Raw genomic sequence first — 8,552 nt, 5'->3', positions numbered from 1 at the left:
CGCACTTTACTGCTAATATTCACCACACTTTACTATTAATATTCACCACACACCTTGAGCGCTCAATACGCTACCTTTCGCCGGCATTGCGCTCTCATCGATCACTCTCTCTTTCTCTCTCACCTGCCGGTAAACTTCAACTTCACTTTCGCTCAACAACATTCACTAATCAAACCAGATCAGTTTCTGATACTTGGACGCAGCGCTACACATATGTATGTGTGTGCGTGTAACAGCGCTTCCGCTTGCCTGCTTGTCTGCCGGTTCGACAGTGATCGAAGACGGCAGCAGACAATGTTGCCTCGCTCGCGTTGCACGGTTTATTTTGCTTGCCGCAAATGCTTTACCGCCACCATCAGCCCTGCCATAGCGATCAGCCAACTAACTCCGTGCTGCTTATACCGGTGCTGCATCATTCCCTTGTTGCATTTCCACTTGGACACGTGTGGCATGCGGCATTTCACCGGCAACTCAAGCTAAAAATAATTTCGTTGCATGCATTTGTTCGTACGTTGCACTTTCGGCGTGTTAGCGGTGCACAAAGTGAGTGACAGGTAGACAGTCTTGATTCTGAAAATTGAACAGTTACATTTTAAAAATGCAAAGTGTATGAATTGAACTCAAGTGTAGTGGACTGTTGAAATATGTTGCGGTGCTAAAGAGCGTTATGTGCGTGTAAATAAAGATTACTCCAAAAAATTTATAAAAAATTAAGCGCTTTTGCTTCTTTTGTGTACTCGGCAAACGAAGTTTAAAGTGGACTGTTTGAAAATACAAATCAAGTGCATCAAACATTGAAGAACAGTGCAGATCTTGCGTTCTCACTAGACTGCAGTTTCTAAATTTGGTTTTAGTCCACAAATTGCGAATTCAGTTGAGATCTACTTGACTTTTTTCGAAATTTGAAGTGCTTATAAAGTGAAGAGAGTTCAATTTATTATTGATCAGAGTTCGTGTCAAACAATACTCACCAGCAAATATAGTCTTATTGACAACAGCAGCACGACAAAATGCGAGATCGTAAGTTTTAGAACAATTATTATTTATTACATATAATTTTTTGTGATCGTAAAATCTAATGATCACTGATCGCAACAGTTTGAGCTAGTAATATAAGATAACTGTTATGCTTCAGCTACCAAACTAATTACGTGATCGTTAGCACAACAGTCGTATATATAATAACATCGCAGCATATTTTCCCATAAACCAAAAATTTCACATCGACGATCAGTATACGATCGTGTTTGCAATTTCTATTGTCTGCGCTCGCCAAGAATGCAGACAGCAAACAAATCCTCTGCTTGCAAACACAGTCTCCTCGACAAACCCTGCGTGATAACTACAAAGAAAAACGTAAATATGGTACCATGAAGCAAACAGTTAAATCATGGCGTAACGATCAGCGATCGCAGAATAAACAGGAGTCTTCAAATAAAGAATTGAAATTGAAGAATTGAATTGTTTAAAGCTGGTTAGCAGTTTGTTTAACTTATTTCTATATAATACGGTATAAGACTGTACAAACGCTATTATTCGACAATTGTTTAAACAGATTGGCGGTCACAAGGCGCTGTTTTATGTTAATTGAAAAAATTAATATATGAAACACTTTGTGTTCATATGCTATTTCGAAAAGTCTGGAAGGGTTGAGATTTTGAAAAAGTGTGCTGGCATTATTGTAGCAAAGATCAATAGGTGTTCAGTAACTTTATATAAAACTTGATCACGATTTTCGGGAGACTGATCGTGTCAACTACTAAAATGAAGATCATAATCATATCTATTTAACGAAATATTTTAAGGATCTATATTTACTTCACTTGTTGACTGATATTTTTTAGATATTTTCATATATAGTGTAATCTTTCTAAACGATTTTTTCTCTGCTCAAATATCATACTGAAAACTGAAAAGAATATCATACTGATCTACCGTGAGTAATGTTATTTTATTAAATATAAACTTGTTATGATATTTCGCGAAAACTGCTAGAAGACAAACTATGGGCACCAAAGATTATCTGAAACATTTTCTAGAATGATCTTGACCGCGCGATCGATGTTCGTGTGACGAATAATAATCGTTATCTTATTGAGTGACCGACAACTGCTAAAATACTAATTATTGTGCGCAAAAAGTTATTGTAATCATATTTTAGAGTGATCTTGACCTCGCGATCGCTTATCGTTTCATGAGTTAAAGTGGTGATTGATTTTTTTGCGTTCACTAGAAATAATATAGAGTTATTATAGATATTAGAAATAATAGTTGACTAATTAATTGATATCTGGATATTAAAATTGCTCTTAAATGTTATTTGATTTTTGGTAAGCTGCTTTCATGATCAGTTTGCTCTATTAAGCTTCTTCTTAGACTATTTCTTGCTGTAAAATATAGAAAACTTGTCAGAAACAATATAAAAGTTTAAACTTACTTTAGATTTTGAGTGAATTAACAATAAAAAGGGCACATGTTGCATACCTGAGATCGCGCTTAGTCTCTTGTTTGCTGATCATGTTATATTTTGAGTCCATACGCGATCTTCCTGTGTTAATTATGCGATGTGTTATTGAAATGACGAAAATGAAATAATGCTTAGATAAGTATAACTTTTATAAACTTTTCTTTTTAATATTCTAAGCATAGAATAAATCAGAAAATCACTTGATAACTAATAGAGGGATTTTGATTTTCGTTTTCTGTTCAAGTAATTTGCTGACATTAATATAATATGTGGTAATTTAAATGAAATGTTTGTAACTTCTTAAGTGCTTAAAGCTTATGGCCTTTCAGTAAGTAATTATTTAGGAATAATGAACGCTGATCTCTTACGCGTTATTGCTGATATTGCTGCATTAATGTGGGTTTCAGATTTCAAGGCTGGGCTCACTAATGTTATTAAGTATTTTAAAATGCAACCACTTCACTTTAGGAACAAAATTTAGAAATTACAATTGAGAAAACAAGTGCTAATGATCAGTGATCTTGTTGCTGACAAATCAAGCGCTTGCTTATTGTTTCAGTGCAAAACATCCACTTAAAACCATTGTCTTTAGTATACCAGTGATTATGTCTTTCAATTGAGTAAAGTGTTTTAGTTAAGGGAAAGCGATCTTTAAAGAATCGTATTCATTTGAGTAAGGTCTTTTAGTAAAGGATCGGCGATCATAAAAGGATTGTGTTTATCTTATTTTGTGCGTTGTCTTTAGTATACTTGTTATAATGCCTCTAAATTGAGTAAGGCGTTTTAGTAGAGGATCAGCGATCTTAAAAGGATCGCACTGATCTCACCTGCTTAATGTGCGTGTGGAAAAGTAGTACAAACAACCCTTTTGTTATATTTCGCAGACCTTTCTTTGAGTTGGATCTGTAATAGGGATATTTTTAAATAATATTATGTAATAATTGCTAAGACGCAGACACACCAAAACAAATTTACACATTAAATATTGAACACTTCAGGCAGTTTGAAGTAGTTATCGATGTGTGAACCCGGCTTGGGCAAATATTTGTAAAGGTGAAGCAAATATGAACCTAAATGTATATGGAAGCGTGTAGAGGTGGTAATTAAAATAAAATTTTCGGTTACTTACGACTTTTGTATTTCTACGAGATTTTTGCTTCTTCGTCTTTTGTTTTCGTTTGGATTTCTTCGAGATTTTTGCTACATACTTCTTCGTGTTTTTTGTTTGCTTGGTTAGTTTTGGTTTTTATTTTTGGATACAGAAATTCGACACTGTTACAAACACTTCTCCTTTGTTTTTGTTTCTTGCCGTTTTTTGCTTTTGTTTTGATTTTTCGGTATTTTGGTCCATGTGACGCATGTTGCCTGGAATTCGGCATTATGCAATATTGGTCAGTAACAAAAGATCTGTTGGAGAAAAGCAATTAAGTGAACAAAAATCGTAAAATTGTTACTCAATGAGTATAAAATGAGCGCCAAATGAGGCAATAAATAAGAAACAATAACAAATTTTACACGCAGGAAATAAAGGGATTGTTTTGGTGCAGCATTGCTTATAGCAAATCTCCAGAAAAAAGTGCGAAAACAATTGCTGAGTGGCACTTGAAAGTGCTACTTTCAACAGCTCACAAAATCAACAAGCAATGAGTGACGATTATGAAAGTCATAGAAGAAGCAGATACATACATACAGACACACATAATAAAGCAATTAAAATGTCATTGCACAAACCTACAAGCCAGCACAATAACAACAAAAGCAAACAGATGTAAACAAAACCAAAAACAGAAACGACGAAGAAAATATGGAAGGAAAAAAACTGAAGAAAAAAATCTTAAGAAAACACCGCCAAACGCCTAACAAAGCCAAGGTGACCAGACTATGACCGACCGTCAGGTAATTTAAAGGCGAGCAACTATCTAAGCGGCAACCAAAGCAGGCATGCCGTTAACGAGCGCTGCACACACACACACACACATGAATGCTGTTGTGGCATTCCGGATATGAGTGCGGGTTTTTTGGGTCCCCAGCCAACAGCTGGCCACAAAATGTGTGGAAGTGAGGCGTTGCTGCCGTTGTTGTTGTGCACTTTTTTATTTGCTTAACAGCCAATCGACGGTCATAAAAATATGATTAAGCGCGCATGCGTGCCACATGCAACACACCAGCGGCAGCAGCAACAACCACAGCCATATACGTTGGTTATATGAAAATGCAGGTCATACACAGTCGATAAATAAATAAATATGTGCTGGAGGAAATTTTTTATGGAAAACAAATAGTTAACAAAAAATACAAGAAACACTCCGTGGTCCGTTTTTCTACGCTGGCGGCAAAAATGACATAAAAGTCGTAATCATTGATCAAATAGCGGTTGCTATCCAGCGTGCGTACGGCCTTTGTTGCAAAGGGATGGCCGGCAAGTCAGTTAGGTTTCAAACTCAAATAAACATGCATACACAAATAAAAGAAATAAAAAAATACAAGAGTTTTCAGTTTTTATATAAAACAAAGTCAATAAATAAAGCATTACGAGAAATTGTGTAACCATTGCGACAATGCTTTAAGAAAATAAGTATTGTGTGACAACTTTTTGTAAAATCAATTATAGTTTTAGGCTTTTGTTTTGATATTTCAAGTGCATGAGCGCATATGTAGGCGTATTGTGTAGAATTGTGGAAAAAATTGAGCAAATAGCACTTGTGAACAATGCGCATGCGCCAAAGCAGTATGAATAGCTGATGAGTTTAACAGTTTAATGTCATTTAATAAGTGGTGTTTTAGTGTTAATAATAATTTTTTGGTTTTTGTTTTTAGTCCCGTAAAAATCCGGGATTCGGAAACTTTCGGGATCGAAATTTAAAATTGAATTTTATGAAATGGTATTTTAGTGTTAGTATTAACTTTAATTTTTTAGTCCCGTAAAAATTCGGGATTCGGAAACTTTCGGGATCCCGAAATTAAAAATTGAATTTTATGAAATGGTATTTTAGTGTTAGTATTAACTTTAATTTTTTAGTTCCGAAAAAAATCGGGATTTGAAAAACGAAACGGGATAATGAAAACGAAGTTAAAAAAAAATTTAATTCAATGGTGCTTCAATGTTAACAATAATTTTTAATGTTTTTATATGAAATTTTAACATTCATATTAATTTTTTCGTATTGAAAAATCAGGATACCAAAAAAATTAGCGGGATGCTAATAATAATAAATTAAATTTGAAAAATAAAAATAGAAATTGAATGATGTTTTAATGTATAGGGAAAGAGATACCGAAAAACAAACAGGATACCGAAAAGGAAAATAAATTTTGTAAAAAAATCGAAATTAAGTTGTATTTAAATCTTAACAATAATTCTCAATTTTTTCTGTCCCGAAAAAAAATTAATTTCGAATCCCAAAATCTTAGTGTTAACATTAATTTTAAAATTTCGAAAAAATCGGCATTTCGAAAAATAAACAGGAACCCGAAATTAAAAAGTAAGTTTAATAAATACCTTTTTAGTGTTAACTGTACTTTAGATTTTTTTGTTCGAAAAAATCGAGATACCTTAAATAAACGGGATCCTGAAAATTAAAATCAAATTTGCTAAAATCGAAATTAAATGACATTTCAATGTTAATAATAATTGCCAATTTTTTCATTCCCGAAAAAATCGGGATCCCGAAATTTAAAATTAAATTCAGTTAATGCTATTTTAGTGTTTACTGTATGTATTATTTAATTATTTTAGTCCCGAAAAATCGGGTTTGCGGAAAATAAACGGGATTCCGTATATTAGCTTTAAATTTAATATGTGAAATATCATATCATACAAATTTAATAAAGGCTATTTTATTGTTCATTTTATTAATCGTGGTAGTACAAAATAAACGGAATACCGAAATTTTAAATTTTCTACTTTGCTAATATCGACTTCATATATGTATACAAGTAGATAACAAACGAATGGTTATCTCATAATCTAATTTATAATGCTATAGTTCCGTTATTTTTCAAGTCTCTATAAGCAGAAAACTTAAGTACTTTTTTAAATAAAGTTTCAATTTGTTGCTTTGTTCTCTTGCCCTTTCTAAACGCTTTTAAAAGTAATGCAACAACATACCATAAATGCTGTGAACTAGCAAATCATCTAATGAGATTAATTTTGAGTAAGGTGGGAATGTATTCGGCTATATAACATAAACGAATTGTATGTTTTCGGAGACTTTACATTTCTCATACAAATCTGTTTTTTCACAAGAAAATTATGTAGGTTCAACTGCCATACCACAATTTTCTACAAATTTTAATTGATATTTTCGCAGTTATTTTGCCGGCGGCTCTTAACTAGTCCAACGAAGATTGGAACTTATTCTTTAAAAGAAAGTAAATTCGTAAAAAAAAAAAATCTAGAGCGATTTCACGTTGTCAGGAAAAAAAAATCATAAAAAGATGTTTACGTTTGCATAAAGAAAAAGGTCAGAATAAAAGTACTATTTTGATATTTTTTAGATCAAAATTAAATTATTAGTTATAAGTCAAAAGTATATCCATATTCTCTTCCGAGAACCACCGATATAATTCTTAATACTTTTCAGCAACCCGACAGCCCTTTCAGTTTAGAAGTGCTGGGAAGCTTCCCAAGTTATCGATATAAAGGTATTTAAGCAGAAAAGGTACCGATTACCTCCAGTCTCTCCCATTACTGATCGATTGAGAAAATAAGCCGAAGTTATTTACTTATAATTTAATTGTTTTTATTTACATATATGGAGCCAATTTTACTTGACTGGATTTTAATATACGCCGATACTTATTTTTAGCAAAAACATTAAAAAAAAGACGAGGGCTACCTTGAAAGCTGTTGAGAAACAATAAACAATACCCCATCTTTTACTGATAGGTGTTCATTCTACTGTCTTTTGAGCCTTTGCTGTCTCTTCCTAGCCTCAAAACTCATATCTGAGAATTTTCAGAAGTCAAACGCTCAAAGAGCACTCACTTGAAGTTTTGAATATACCTGTCACCTCGCCTAATTATAGGCACCACTAGACTGCTGTAAAATAAATAGTTGCCTACATATAGAGTGAAGTTGAATAGTAATGCTTAATACTTCGTTCCAAATTTCTTTTTTCTCTTCTTTTAATGAAGTGGGGACTATTTCAGAATTGCTAAAAAAATGGAATATTATGATATACTCTTTTTTTTTTTTTTATAAAATAAGTCGTTTTTAGGAATTCATTTTCAAAAAAAAAAAAAAAAAAAAAAAAAAAAAAAAAAAAAAAATTACAAGGCAGATTCTCATTTTGATATGAATGTTTTCTGAAATTTCAACCTTTTCTAGCTTCTTCGATTTGTGCTTACCCGACATATTAATTTAATTTTCTCAGACTACTCTTATTTAACCTCAGCCACGCATTGACGGTTTTTATTCTTAACTTGTTTAGTATTTTCCAACCTTTTGGTTTTTCACATGCTTGCTAAAACATTTCTGTCAAATCATCAAATCGCATTAGCAGCAGAAACATTTGAAACTTCTATGCTTCAAATATTAAAGCAATCGCAGTCGATTTTGTAATACATCATTGGCTATAATTACCTTGGGAAGGTTGACTGATTAAATAACAAATATATAAAAAATTTGAATAAAAAAATTTTGAAGAAAACTAAAAAAAAGGAATTAAAAAAAGTAAATTCATGCCGCCTAAACACAGACGGCGGCTTCGAAAGAAAATCTTCACCAGAACCTGAAAAATAGCAGAATTTCCTTTGATCTTGCAGTCAAGCGGAAACAGCAAATATGCCGCCAATGAGCACGAGCTGCACTTCCGCTTGACACTTGCGCTCATTAAATAGAGGCTGTGCAAACATGTGTTTACTTAAAGACAAATAGAAGTACGTGTGGCATAATGCTTATATATATGTAAAAATTTAATTAATTGTGATAGCAAGCAGGGAGAACAAATTGAAAAAAAAATAATAATAATATTAATAATTATTATTTGTTGTAATTTCCGCTTTTGGCGGCGATTCTCCTATAAATCAAAGGTTAGCATCAATTTTGGTCGAAATGTGGTTTATATGGCGCCAATTGCTTATT

General features: G+C 32.8%; 1 long non-coding RNA gene across 1 annotated transcript in view; it reads left to right on the top strand.

Annotated features, from left to right (window-relative positions):
* Positions 1-435: 435 nt before the first annotated feature.
* Positions 436-8,552, top strand: part of LOC108966728 — a 51,443-nt gene continuing 43,326 nt past the window's right edge. Inside the window, exon 1 of the long non-coding RNA XR_001993202.1 lies at positions 436-1,020. This is a non-coding gene — a long non-coding RNA (uncharacterized LOC108966728). The remainder of the gene's footprint in view (positions 1,021-8,552) is intronic.

The sequence above is a fragment of the Bactrocera latifrons genome, unplaced genomic scaffold (genome assembly GCF_001853355.1).
Source record: "Bactrocera latifrons isolate USDA-ARS-PBARC rearing strain unplaced genomic scaffold, ASM185335v1 scaffold_17, whole genome shotgun sequence".
In the NCBI taxonomy this organism is placed as follows: domain Eukaryota; kingdom Metazoa; phylum Arthropoda; class Insecta; order Diptera; family Tephritidae; genus Bactrocera; species Bactrocera latifrons.
The sequence above is the reverse complement of the archived record's forward strand: the minus strand, read 5'-3'. Positions and strand labels throughout refer to the sequence as shown.